The sequence below is a fragment of the Xenopus tropicalis genome, chromosome 3 (genome assembly GCF_000004195.4).
Source record: "Xenopus tropicalis strain Nigerian chromosome 3, UCB_Xtro_10.0, whole genome shotgun sequence".
Taxonomy (NCBI): domain Eukaryota; kingdom Metazoa; phylum Chordata; class Amphibia; order Anura; family Pipidae; genus Xenopus; species Xenopus tropicalis.
In genome coordinates this window covers 144,353,539-144,365,561 of record NC_030679.2, presented here as the reverse complement: position 1 = coordinate 144,365,561, position 12,023 = coordinate 144,353,539, and the positions used below count along the sequence as shown (strand labels likewise).

Sequence of the window (12,023 nt, the reverse complement as noted above, 5' to 3'; positions counted from 1 at the left end):
CTACTTCCTCCAGCTCCCCCCCCAACAGCGGCTTCCTCCAGCCCCCCCCCAGCAACTTCCTCGAGCTCCCCCCCAACAGCGACTTCCTCCAGCCCCACCCCCAACACCCAGTGACTCTCTCCAGCTCCCTCCCAGCGGCTTCCTCCAGCTCCCCCACAGCGACTTCGTCCAGCCCCCCCACACCCAGGGACTCCCTCCAGCTCCCATACGGCTTCCTTCAGCTCACCGTCCTCTTCCGCGTCTTCACGATCTGTGCCGGCTCCCTGCTGATCTGCACCTTTCATATGGTTGCGCCCCGTGCGTATGGACGCACGGGGCGCAACCAATCAAATTTCCCACTGGCCACCAATGACAGGGCCGGGAGTTCTTTAAAGGGGGCCCGAGCTAAAAAAAAACTGTATCACGGCCGGGCCCCCTTTAAAGCGAGGATATTGTCCGGGCCCGGCACAACAGTACCCCCTGTGCCCCCCTGATGGCGGCCCTGGGTATGGTAGAGTGTGAGTGAAGTTTATCAGAGCACAAGTCACATGGCCGTGGCACCCTGGGAAATTAAGGATATGGCTAGCCCCATGAGAAATTTCAAAATAAAATTTAAAAAAAATCTGCTTGTGTTTTTGAAAAAAACAAATTTCAATGCAGGATTCTGCGGGAGAAGCTTTATTACTTGATGCGTTTCAAAAAAATCAAGTTTTCCCATGAGTATTCCTTTAAAGGGACACTAAACCCTGCTGCACAAGGCTGCTCAACCAAACTTCACACAGCTGTTGTTGGACTACAAATCCCAGAATAATGTGACATATATTACAGGGTGAGGCATGCTGGGAGCTGTAGTCCAGCCACATCAGAGTTGTATTCTTAAAGCAATATTGCACAATAAGACTTTTCAGGCTCTCCAGCGCCGGCGGTAGCATTGAAATGCAAAAAAATCCTCCAATGAGATTCCCAGCTGATGTGAGTAAATCCGGCTCCCTGTTCTCTGTTCCTGCAATTGGAGTTGGGAGCAATAAGCACAGTTTCCCAGCACTGAACAAGTCTTTCCCTTTATCCCCATGTCTGATTCCTGTGCCATATAATGACGGGAAAATGCCATCATTATCTCTATATATATGATAACAGCAAGGGGCCTGGCATACTGCTGGGAATCAGCATTCTTATTGGTGAATTGTCTTGCATCTTTAATGAAGTTTTCAGTCAGTAGAATTGTTATTGGGGACTTGGTTTCTATGTGTAATTATGTTTTTCATTAACTTCTATAGAGAATTAGGGGGCACAGTGGGACAGCTTTACAGTTGGGTTTAGTATCACTGTGTTCTAGATGCTGCACAGGGGCACTTAAAAGGGTTTTAACCTTTGAACTAACTTTTAGTAAGAGGTAGAGGGTGATTTGTCTTTATTTTTTTATTATTTGTACTGTTTTAATTATTTAGCTTTTTGTTCAGCAGCTCTGCAGTTTGGCATTTTCGCAGGTACCTGGTTGCTAGGGTCCAAATTACCCTAGCAACCAGGCAGTGGTTTGAACGAAAGACTAAAATATGAACAGGGGAGCGCCTAAATATAAAGATAAGTAATTCACAGAGCAATTGTTTATGGGCTGCCGGGGTCAGCAACCCCCCCCCCCATTTGGAAAGCTAAAAAAATGAATAACAACTATTGACGTGTGGAACAGGCCCCCCGCAAATAAATTCATAGGAGAGGCCTGGTACACAGTGATCTATCCCTGGGCAGGGCCGGAACTAGGTTAGGGGGAATGGTTAGGGGGTGCCTACCCCTAGTCCGGACCCTTGCCCCCCTACCGGCCACATGTCCCCTCACCACCCACAATGCATTCCTCCCGTCTTCAGCATGGCTATGCGTGCACGCCGGGGGTGGGGAGAGGTGGATGGGCTATCTGGTCAGGTTGCCTAGGTAGGGCCTGGCCATTTTGGCTTGACATTCTTTAAAAAAACAGTTACTTTTTTTTTTTTTATCCAGGCCCTCATGTCAGACTGAGATGGCAGGGACCCACCAGAAAACCCTGGACAATGGGCCCACTCTCAAAACTTTAATTCCTCCTCTCCTCCCTTATACTCTTTATTATCCTAGTCTCTATTCTCTACATACTATACTCTATTGTTCCATCCATCAAGCTTCCTTGTTCCCTTACAGAAATAGGGAATGACCATGAAATAGGCTAAATGGTTAGAAGCAAGAGCCTGGGCCTGGGCCCACCGGGAGTTTTTCTGGTATCCCTGTGGGCCAGTCCGACGTGCAGGCCCTTTACTTTTTATATTCCTGTATCTTGCAACCTGTTACCTGGTAACTAAGGTAAATAAGACCCAAGCAACCAGGTAGCTGTTAATCTACCAAACTGCATTGCTGCTGAATAAAAAGAAAGACTGAACAACCCTATTTTTGCTTTAAACCCATTCTACATGAATTCCTGTTAGTCAGAAGGTTAACGTATCAGAATGACTCTGCCTGATTAGTGTTGTCGCATCAGACAGAATCGGAGTACAGAGTAATCAGCGACTCAGCCTCCTCCATTCATCATGTGCTGTTTCTCCCAGAGGAGGAACAGGTAAGGATTAACCTCACTGACAATATGAGAGTGTTGGGACCAATGATAAGACCCCCAGCTATGGGGCCCCCTCTCAACCATGGGAGACACATTCTCTGTGAGGGAACATTCATGTAAAAAAAACAACAACAAATGAGAATTACTTTCCAAATATTTGAGTCGGTAGTCAGTTACTTTCCGCAGTAAGGCAGATCCTTCCCTAGGAGTGATGCACTGTTTGTATGTAGATTCCATGTAGGGAAAGGTTGCACCGCCCCTTGCTCAGCGTAACCAATGGAAACGTCAGTGGCTCAGTATCTGTAGGGGTAAGTGTGGCTGTACCGGGGGCTGCTAAGGGGTAATGTCTAATAATACTTTTTCCTATTGTAGCCCACTTTATACATGGTTGTGGCACTACCTGCTGATCTTTCACTGGTTGGCGCTTCCAGGAGTCCTGAGCCCCGCTTACTATGGGGGAAGCAGGGATTTCTCTGATAATTGGCGTGCCTCCACCCAGGGCTCTGCTATGGGAGAACTACAACTCTCACCCTGGGAATGATGTAGTGTATTAACCCCCCAATGGGATCCACTGGATTCTGGCCGGTTTGCCCCTCCCTGGGGTAACTCCTTACCAGTTGTACACACACACGGAATACAGCAGATTGCAAATGAACAGATTGATCTTTATTGGGCAGACCTCTCCAGGAGTGTATCATCAGACAGTCAGGGCACATCCACAGGTTACATCAATGCACAAGACCCTCGCTCAAAGGTACCCAGGGTACTCACGCCAGAATGATCTCCTCTAGGAGGTCCCTCCGGTACTACACGCCAAGAGACCCTCTCTTAGGGCTCTCCCCGGTACTCTCGCCAAGCAGACCCTCCACAGAGACTCACCCCCGGTACTACACCCAGGCTACTCTTTAGCAGGGTCCTCTTTCTCTTGGAGACTATCTCTCCCTTACCTACACACTGTGTGCCCTAAACTTCCAGCTGATGTAATGCTGGTGGGATCTTAATCCCTCTACACTCCTGGAGGGGCAATGCGGCCCATTCTTACCTACCACTCCCTACATGGCACTCCTAGAGTGTCCTAACACAGGGAAACTACTAGCTCACAGGGGAGCTCCTCTCTCTAGAGGCTCCCAACTTAAGATGGCTCCCAGCACATGGCTGTTTCCCTTATATGGGCCTATGCACCACCCTGTGGCCATAACCCGAACTGCAGGGATACTCCCCATTAACTATGGATATACCAGGCTATACCCATTGTACCTTAACCATTACCCTCCCGGGGCCTATCCTAGGGGTATCCATCCTGTGGGGCCTATTTTAGCAAACCCCTACATATACTTATAACAATGTGCCAGGATCATTGGCTTACCTACCTGGTACCCCAAGAAGCAGCAGACTCCATCTTAGTTATGGGCATTTCAACTCCCTATAACCATAGCTAAAGTGTAACGTTTGTGCTCACTTCCCATTGTGCTCCTTTTGTTCTGCCCCAGCCTGGGCTTTTGCTAAAGGGCAATGCCTGAGAAATACAGTTTAGAAACCCCATGAGAAACCCCATGCAAAAACTAAACTCAGGCCCTTCTGCAGCCCACCGGCTACCCAGGGAGGCAGCACCCCAAAAGTTAAAAGGCATCAAAAAGCTGCTTCTGGCAACATTAAGAGCCAGAAATGTATCTCTTGCTCTTTGCGCTAGCAATGCGACCCCCCTGCGGAGAAGGAAAGGTACGTGCTGGGGGGTGATAGATGAATGGTATTGCCTCTGGCACCAAGTTTGCCCGGTAACTCATAGCAACCCATACAATTATTCTTTTTCTCTGTGGCCATACTGGCCGGTACTGGTCTCTAGCCATTAATAGTCATATTTGGAAAGGGATGGAAATATTCTGGGAGATGGAAGGTGGTGGGATTTCCCACTATACCCCCACTCTCCAACCATTGGGCAGTGCAGGATGTTCTACTCATACTGGAGGGGCCCGGGAGTTGCCAGGATAAACCCTTGTTTACATCCCTTTATAAGCAGGCAAGGCATGATTGTGTAGCGTGTTAGCATGTTAAATATTGCTACTAAACTTTTTACAAAGCTCTGTTTTTTATCTACAATTATGAGATTGTCAGTATGAAATCAGAATGGCTCTGGCTGGGAAGTGTTGCCGCACCAGGCAGGGCCGGAGTACAGAGTAATCAGCGACTCAGCCTCCTCCATTCATCATGTGCTGTTTCTCCCAGAGGAAGAACAGGTAAGGATTAACCTCACTGACAATATGAGAGGGTTGGGACCAATGATAGGACCCCCAGCTATGGGGCCCCCTCTCAACCATGGGAGACACATTCTCTGTGAAGGAACATTCATGTAAAAAAACAAAAACAAAGGAGAATAACTTTCCAAATATTTGAGTCGGTAGTCGGTTACTTCCCGTAGTAAGGCAGATCCTTCCCTAGGAGTGATGCACTGTTTGTATGTAGATTCCATGTAGGGAAAGGTTGCACCGCCCCCAGCGTAACCAATGGAAACGTCAGCGGCTCAGTATCTGTAGGGGTAAGTGTGACTATACCGGGGGCTGCTAAGGGGTAATGGGATGCTGCTTGTCTAATAATACTTTTTCCTTTACTTATAACAATGTGTCAGGATCATTGGCTTACCTACCTGGTGCCCCAAGAAACAGCAGACTCCATCTTAGTTATGGGCATTTCAACTACCTATAACCATAGCTAAAGTGTAACGTTTGTGGTCACTTCCCACACCTTTTGTTCTACCCCAGCCTGGGCTTTTGCTAAGGGCAATTCCCGAGAAATAGAGTTTTTCAACCCACACCAATATTCCTGCCCACCTATCACTGCAGCAGGGACAGAACTACTGGGGGTTACGATTGACGCAGGCCCAAACCCTCTCAGGGCCCCCCAAACGCATGTACCAATGTGAATTGGCTGTGAAAACTGTGTCTGGAAGGGGGAGGGGCACAGCTGCTAGGCGCTGGCGCATATAGTTACATTACTGGACATAAGAAAAGTGTTTCCCATCAATTTTAGTGGGAATCAGTGACATGTGACTGCCCTAGCCCCTAATGCACTCCCCCTGTATGTAATAAATGGCACCAAGCTGGGGGTAAGGTAGGAACCTTGCCACAGACAGCAGCACCCTAAAAGTTAAAAGGCATCAAAAAGCTGCTCCTGGCAACATTAAGAGCCAGAAATGTATCTCTTGCTCTTTGCGCTAGCAATGCGACCCCCCTGCGGGGAAGGAAAGGTATGTGCTGGGGGGTGATAGATGAATGGTATCGCCCATCATTGACTAGATTTGCCTCTGGCACCAAGTTTGCCGGTAACTCATAGCAACCCATACAATGATTCGTTTTTCTCTGTGGCCATACTGGCCGGTACTGGTCTCTAGCCATAAATAGTCATATTTGGAAAGGGATGGAAATATTCTGGGAGATGGAAGGTGGTGGGATTTCCCACTATACCCCCACTCTCCAACCATTGGGCAGTGCCGGATGTTCTACTCATACTGGAGGGGCCCAGGAGTTGCCAGGATAAACCCTTGTTTACGTCCCTTTATAAGCAGGCAAGGCATGATTGTGTAGCGTGTTTGCACACATTGCATGTTATACCCATGCACTAACAACTACCCCTGTGCAGTGTCGGACTGGCCCACCAAGATACCAGGAAAACTCCCGGTGGGCCCAGGTGTCAGTGGGCCCCCCTGCTCACCCATTGCCTTGGATGCCTATACCATGGCCATTACTCAATTCTATATGAGAAGAAACAGAACAAATGGAGAAAAAGAATGGATAATAGTATGTAAAAAGAAGTAATTAAGAGAATAAAGAAAGTGAATGATCAGAGAAGGGGACTGGGCCGCCATGACACCGGGAAAAATCCCAGTGGGCCCTGGCTCTAGTGGGCCCCTGCGGCCCAGACTCGACCCTTGCTGGTGCTCCCCCTGCCCAACCGCTCCTCCCCTGACGCATTAAATGTACGCACTCAGGGGAGGATGTCAGGTGGGGGGCCCCTGTGGTGGGGAGGCACTTGTAGGGCCCCTGGGGCATGAGCCCCGGTGGGCCCTTAACCCCCCAGTTCGACCCTGCCCCTGTGTGTAAATCCCTGGCACTGTCAGTCATAGGAACAGAAATAAATACTCGGTAATAACACTGCTGCAGGGGTTAAATCCCTGGAAACTCTACAAGCAATAGAGTTAGTAATATAAAAAACTTTATGCCCAAACATCGCTTCTAGACTTTTTACAAAGCCCTGTTTTTAGTCTACAATTATGAGATTGTCCGTATGAAATCAGAATGGCTCTACCTGAATAGTGTTGTCGCATCAGACAGAATCGGAGTACAGAGTAATCAGTGACTCAGCCTCCTCCATTCATCATGTGCTGTTTCTCCCGGAGGAGGAACAGGTAAGGATTAACCTCACTGATAATATGAGAGGGTTGGGACCAATGATAAGACCCCCAGCTATGGGGCCCCCTCTCAACCATGGGAGACACTTTCTCTGTGAGGGAACATTCATGTAAAAAAACAAAAACAAAGGAGAATTACTTTCCAAATATTTGAGTCGGTAGTCGGTTACTTTCCGTAGTAAGGCAGATCCTTCCCTAGGAGTGATGCACTGTTTGTATGTAGATTTCCTTTACTTATAACAACGTGTCAGGATCATTGGGTTACCTACCTGGTACCCCAAGAAGCAGCAGACTCCATCTTAGTTATGGGCATTTCAACTACCTATAACCATAGCTAAAGTGTAAAGTTTTTGGTCATTTCCCACACTTTTTTTCTGCCCCAACCTGGGCTTTTGCTAAGGGCAATGCCCAAGAAATAAAGTTTTTCAACCCACACCAATATTCCTGCCCACCTATCACTGCCAGCATCTGACATAAGCAGGGACAGAACTACTGGGGGTTACGATTGACGCAGGCCCAAACCCTCTCAGGGCCCCCCAAACGCTTGTACCAATGTGAATTGGCTGTGAAAACTGTGTCTGGAAGGGGGGGGGCACAGCTGCTAGGCGCTGGCGCATATAGTTACATTACTGGACATAAAAAAAGTGTTTCCCATCAATTTTAGTGGGAATCAGTGACATGTGACTGCCCTAGCCCCTAATGCACTCCCCCTGTATGTAATAAATGGCACCAAGCAGGGGGTGAGGTAGGAACCTTGCCACAGACAGCAGCACCCTAAAAGTTAAAAGGCATCAAAAAGCTGCTCCTGGCAACATTAAGAGCCAGAAATGTATCTCTTGCTCTTTGCGCTAGCAATGCGACCCCCCTGCGGGGAAGGAAAGGTATGTGCTGGGGGGTGATAGATGAATGGTATTGCCCATCATTGACTAGAATTGCCTCTGGCACCAAGTTTGCCGGTAACTCATAGCAACCCATACAATGATTCGTTTTTCTCTGTGGCCATACTGGCCGGTACTGGTCTCTAGCCATAAATAGTCATATTTGGAAAGGGATGGAAATATTCTGGGAGATGGAAGGTGGTGGGATTTCCCACTATACCCCCACTCTCCAACCATTGGGCAGTGCCGGATGTTCTACTCATACTGGAGGGGCCCAGGAGTTGCCAGGATAAACCCTTGTTTACGTCCCTTTATAAGCAGGCAAGGCATGATTGTGTAGCGTGTTTGCACACATTGCATGTTATACCCATGCACTAACAACTACCCCTGTGCAGTGTCGGACTGGCCCACCAAGATACCAGGAAAACTCCCGGTGGGCCCAGGTGTCAGTGGGCCCCCCTGCTCACCCATTGCCTTGGATGCCTATACCATGGCCATTACTCAATTCTATATGAGAAGAAACAGAACAAATGGAGAAAAAGAATGGATAATAGTATGTAAAAAGAAGTAATTAAGAGAATAAAGAAAGTGAATGATCAGAGAAGGGGACTGGGCCGCCATGACACCGGGAAAAATCCCAGTGGGCCCTGGCTCTAGTGGGCCCCTGGGGGGGGTGAGGCACCTGTAGTTGCCCCGGTTGGCCCTTAACCCCCCAGTTCGACCCTGCCCCTGTGTGTACATCCCTGGCACTGTCAGTCATAGGAACAGAAATAAATACTCAGTAATAACACTGCTGCAAGGGTTAAATCCCTGGAGACTCTGCAAGCAAAAGAGTATATAACATATATACTTTATGCCCAAACAGTGCTGCTAGACTTTATACAAAGCTTTGTCTTTTGTTTACAATTATGAGGTCGTCAGTATGAAATCAGAATGGCTCTGGCTGGGAAGTGTTGCCGCACCAGGCAGGGCCGGAGTACAGAGTAATCAGCAACTCAGTCTCCTCCATTCATCATGTGCTGTTTCTCCCAGAGGAGGAACAGGTAAGGATTAACCTCACTGACAATATGAGAGTGTTGGGACCAATGATAAGACCCCCAGCTATGGGGCCCCCTCTCAACCATGGGAGACACATTCTCTGTGAGGGAACATCCCTAGGAGTGATGCACTGTTTGTATGTAGATTCCATGTAGGGAAAGGTTGCACCGCCCCCTGCTCAGCGTAACCAATGGAAACGTCAGCGGCTCAGTATCTGTAGGGGTAAGTGTGGCTGTACCGGGGGCTGCTAAGGGGTAATGGGATGCTGCTTGTCTAATAATACTTTTTCCTTTACTTATAACAACGTGTCAGGATCATTGGCTTACCTACCTGGTACCCCAAGAAGCAGCAGACTCCATCGTAGTTATGGGCATTTCATCTACCTATAACCATAGCTAAAGTGTAACATTTGTGGTCATTTCACACACCTTTTGTTCTGCCCCAACCTGGGCTTTTGCTGAGGGCAATGCCTGAGAAATACAGTTTAGAAACCCCATGAGAAACTAAACTCAGGCCCCTCTGCAGCCCACCGGCTACCCAGGGAGGCACAGTCTGTTTGGGGAGATGCTCAGCACATAAAGCTCCTTCCAAATGTCCCTCTGAAGGAATATATCATTTTCCTAGAATTAAACAACTTTCCCACATTGCGACTAGCTTTTTCTAAAGCCAGATAGCCTTTGTGATATTTCAAATAAGCAGGAGAGTCCATATTTGTTATGGGCACTTTACTAATATACGGCCATCTTTGATTTGGGCCTTTTTTTTTTTAACTTTTTTATGCATTTGGTTACAGACATATGTGGGCCCCAAGGCAAACATTCAAGTCCCCCCACGTAAATCTCAGCCAAGATAACCTGTTTGTCTAACAAATGTTTAACACATATTTAGCTTCAGGTGTGATATTCTGAGATAATTTGCAGTTGGTCTGAGTTTGCCTTTGTTTCATGCGCTTTTCTAGTCAGAAGTGTAAAATGCCCTCTGCTTTCTGGGCTCACTACTTGCAGGTCCTGGCACTTTTAGCAGAGGTCTGGGACTGTCCTAAAAAGGCCACCGTATAAGTGTGGCGACCAGACCAGAGTCATAATCAGAAGTCAATGGGCAGTAAGAACAAGTAGGCACGTAGCGCTCGCCCTCTCCCCCCATGGGTCCTGCTGGTTTTGGGCCGGCCTCACATCACTGGGGGATTTGTTTTTCTCATACTGGTCAGTACTGGTCTCTTGCCATATACAGTCGTATCTGGAAAGGGATGGAAATATTCTGGGAGACGGAAGGTGGTGGCATCAATAGACCTTCTTTTGGAATTTCCCACTATACCCCCACTCTCCAACCATTGGGCAGTGCCGGATGTTCTACTCATCAGGGTCGGAGTGGAGGATGCAGGGCCCGCTGGCCACGTCCCCTAACCCAGGGTCCCCCACCTGACGTCCTCCCCTGAGCGCACGTAAATTTAACGTGTCAGGGGAAGAACGGTCATGCGGGGGGTGCGCTACAAGGGTTGGGTCTGGGGCCCACCAGGATTTTTCTGGGGGCTGCAGGGCCCACCGGGGCTCCTGCCCCAAGAGGGTAGGGTCGCAGGGTCCCCCACCAATGTCCTCCCCCGAGCGCATGTAAGTTTAATGCATCAAGGGAGGAGCGGTCAGGCAGGGGTGCGCCGCAAGGTGTTTCCCGGTGTCCCGGCGGCCCAGTCCGACCCTGCTACTCATACTCGGGATTTGCCAAGATAAACCCTTGTTTATGTCCCTTTATAAGCAGGCAAGGCATGATTGTGTAGCGTGTTAGCATGTTATACCCATGCACTAACTACTACCCCTGTGTGTAAACCCCTGGCACCATCATAAGTACAGAGAATGATACTCAACCATGACACTGCTGAAGGGGTTAAATCACTGGCGACTCTTAAAGCAACAGTGCATAATACTTAGAACATTGTAGGCCCATTTGGCACTGTTGGATTTTATACCTAATTCTATTTTTATTTCACAATAGTTTGATCGCCAGTATGAAATCAGAATGACTCTGCCTGAATAGTGTTGTCGCATCAGACAAAATCGGAGTACAGAGTAATCAGCAACTCAGCCTCCTCCATTCATCATGTGCTGTTTCTCCCGGAGGAGGAACAGGTAAGGATTAACCTCACTGACGATGCCGGTTGTACGTCGGCAAATGAGGCCGCAGTTAGAGCGCTAGTGCTTACAGTCAAGGCGACAACATAAATGCGCAACAACCGATCGATTCCCCGTTACAAAACCGTTATTGCTCTACTGGTTATAACGAAATCCTCAGCGCAGTTGTAACGATCTTTCGCTTTAAAAACGGTTTCCCGGGGGGTCCCAGCATGCTTTGCTTGCGTATCTGCATAGCTGCCGCTGCCCAGGCACCACAGGAAGCCGCGGAAGCCATTTTAGATAAGGGCGCTCCTTGCCGCAGATCTATCCTTCGTCTTGCGGTAGGCTGCCGTGTCACACATATAAACGATATTGTTAAATTTAGATGTTCTTGTGCCAGGTTTGCCAGGTTGGCGGTTTTCCGAAGTACAAACCCCGCCAAGGTACAGTTTTGGGCTATTTTTTGGAGCCTTGGCGGGTTTGTAATTTGAACACTAGCCACAGTTTTTCCCCCTAGTGTGCCTGTTCCATTGCATGCTGGGTAATGTAGTTTGTATCTAACAATTAGCCTACGGCTTGGATTAGTGTAAAACTACAATACCCAGCATGCAATTGGACAGTGTCTAAAGCGGCTCCGTTTTTTAGATTTAGATGTTCTTGTGCTGGGGTTGCCAGGTTGGCGGTTTTCCGAAGTACAAAACCCGCCAAGGTACAGTTTTGGGCTAGTTTTTGGAGCCTTGGCAGGTTTGTAATTTGAAAACTAGCCACAGTTTTCCCCCCTAGTGTGCCTGTTCCATTGCATGCTGGGTAATGTAGTTTGTATCTAACAATTAGCCTACGGCTTGGATTAGTGTAAAACTACAATACCCAACATGCAATTGGACAGTGTATATAGAGGCTTCGTTTTATATTCCTTTTTGCTCTTTCAACCTGTCTGCCCTACACCCTGCTCTATAGGGTATGTGATTGTACTGGGATGTGGGGGCAGTTCTGCAGTTGGTCTTTAACCTATAACAGGATCTATCGGTGCTGCTGAGAGTTGTAGT

General features: G+C 48.2%; 5 non-coding genes across 5 annotated transcripts; all 5 read right to left on the bottom strand.

The window, feature by feature from the left end:
* Positions 1-2,441: 2,441 nt before the first annotated feature.
* Positions 2,442-2,580, bottom strand: LOC116409900. The gene has a single exon (XR_004222149.1). It is a non-coding gene; the product is annotated as a U8 small nucleolar RNA (small nucleolar RNA).
* A 2,092-nt stretch (positions 2,581-4,672) lies between these two features.
* On the bottom strand, positions 4,673-4,811 carry LOC116409901. The gene has a single exon (XR_004222150.1). It is a non-coding gene; the product is annotated as a U8 small nucleolar RNA (small nucleolar RNA).
* Positions 4,812-6,837: 2,026 nt separating this feature from the next.
* On the bottom strand, positions 6,838-6,976 carry LOC116409899. Its single transcript, XR_004222148.1, has one exon. It is a non-coding gene; the product is annotated as a U8 small nucleolar RNA (small nucleolar RNA).
* A 1,785-nt stretch (positions 6,977-8,761) lies between these two features.
* On the bottom strand, positions 8,762-8,900 carry LOC116409897. Its single transcript, XR_004222146.1, has one exon. It is a non-coding gene; the product is annotated as a U8 small nucleolar RNA (small nucleolar RNA).
* A 1,976-nt stretch (positions 8,901-10,876) lies between these two features.
* On the bottom strand, positions 10,877-11,015 carry LOC116409898. The gene has a single exon (XR_004222147.1). It is a non-coding gene; the product is annotated as a U8 small nucleolar RNA (small nucleolar RNA).
* Positions 11,016-12,023: the final 1,008 nt, after the last annotated feature.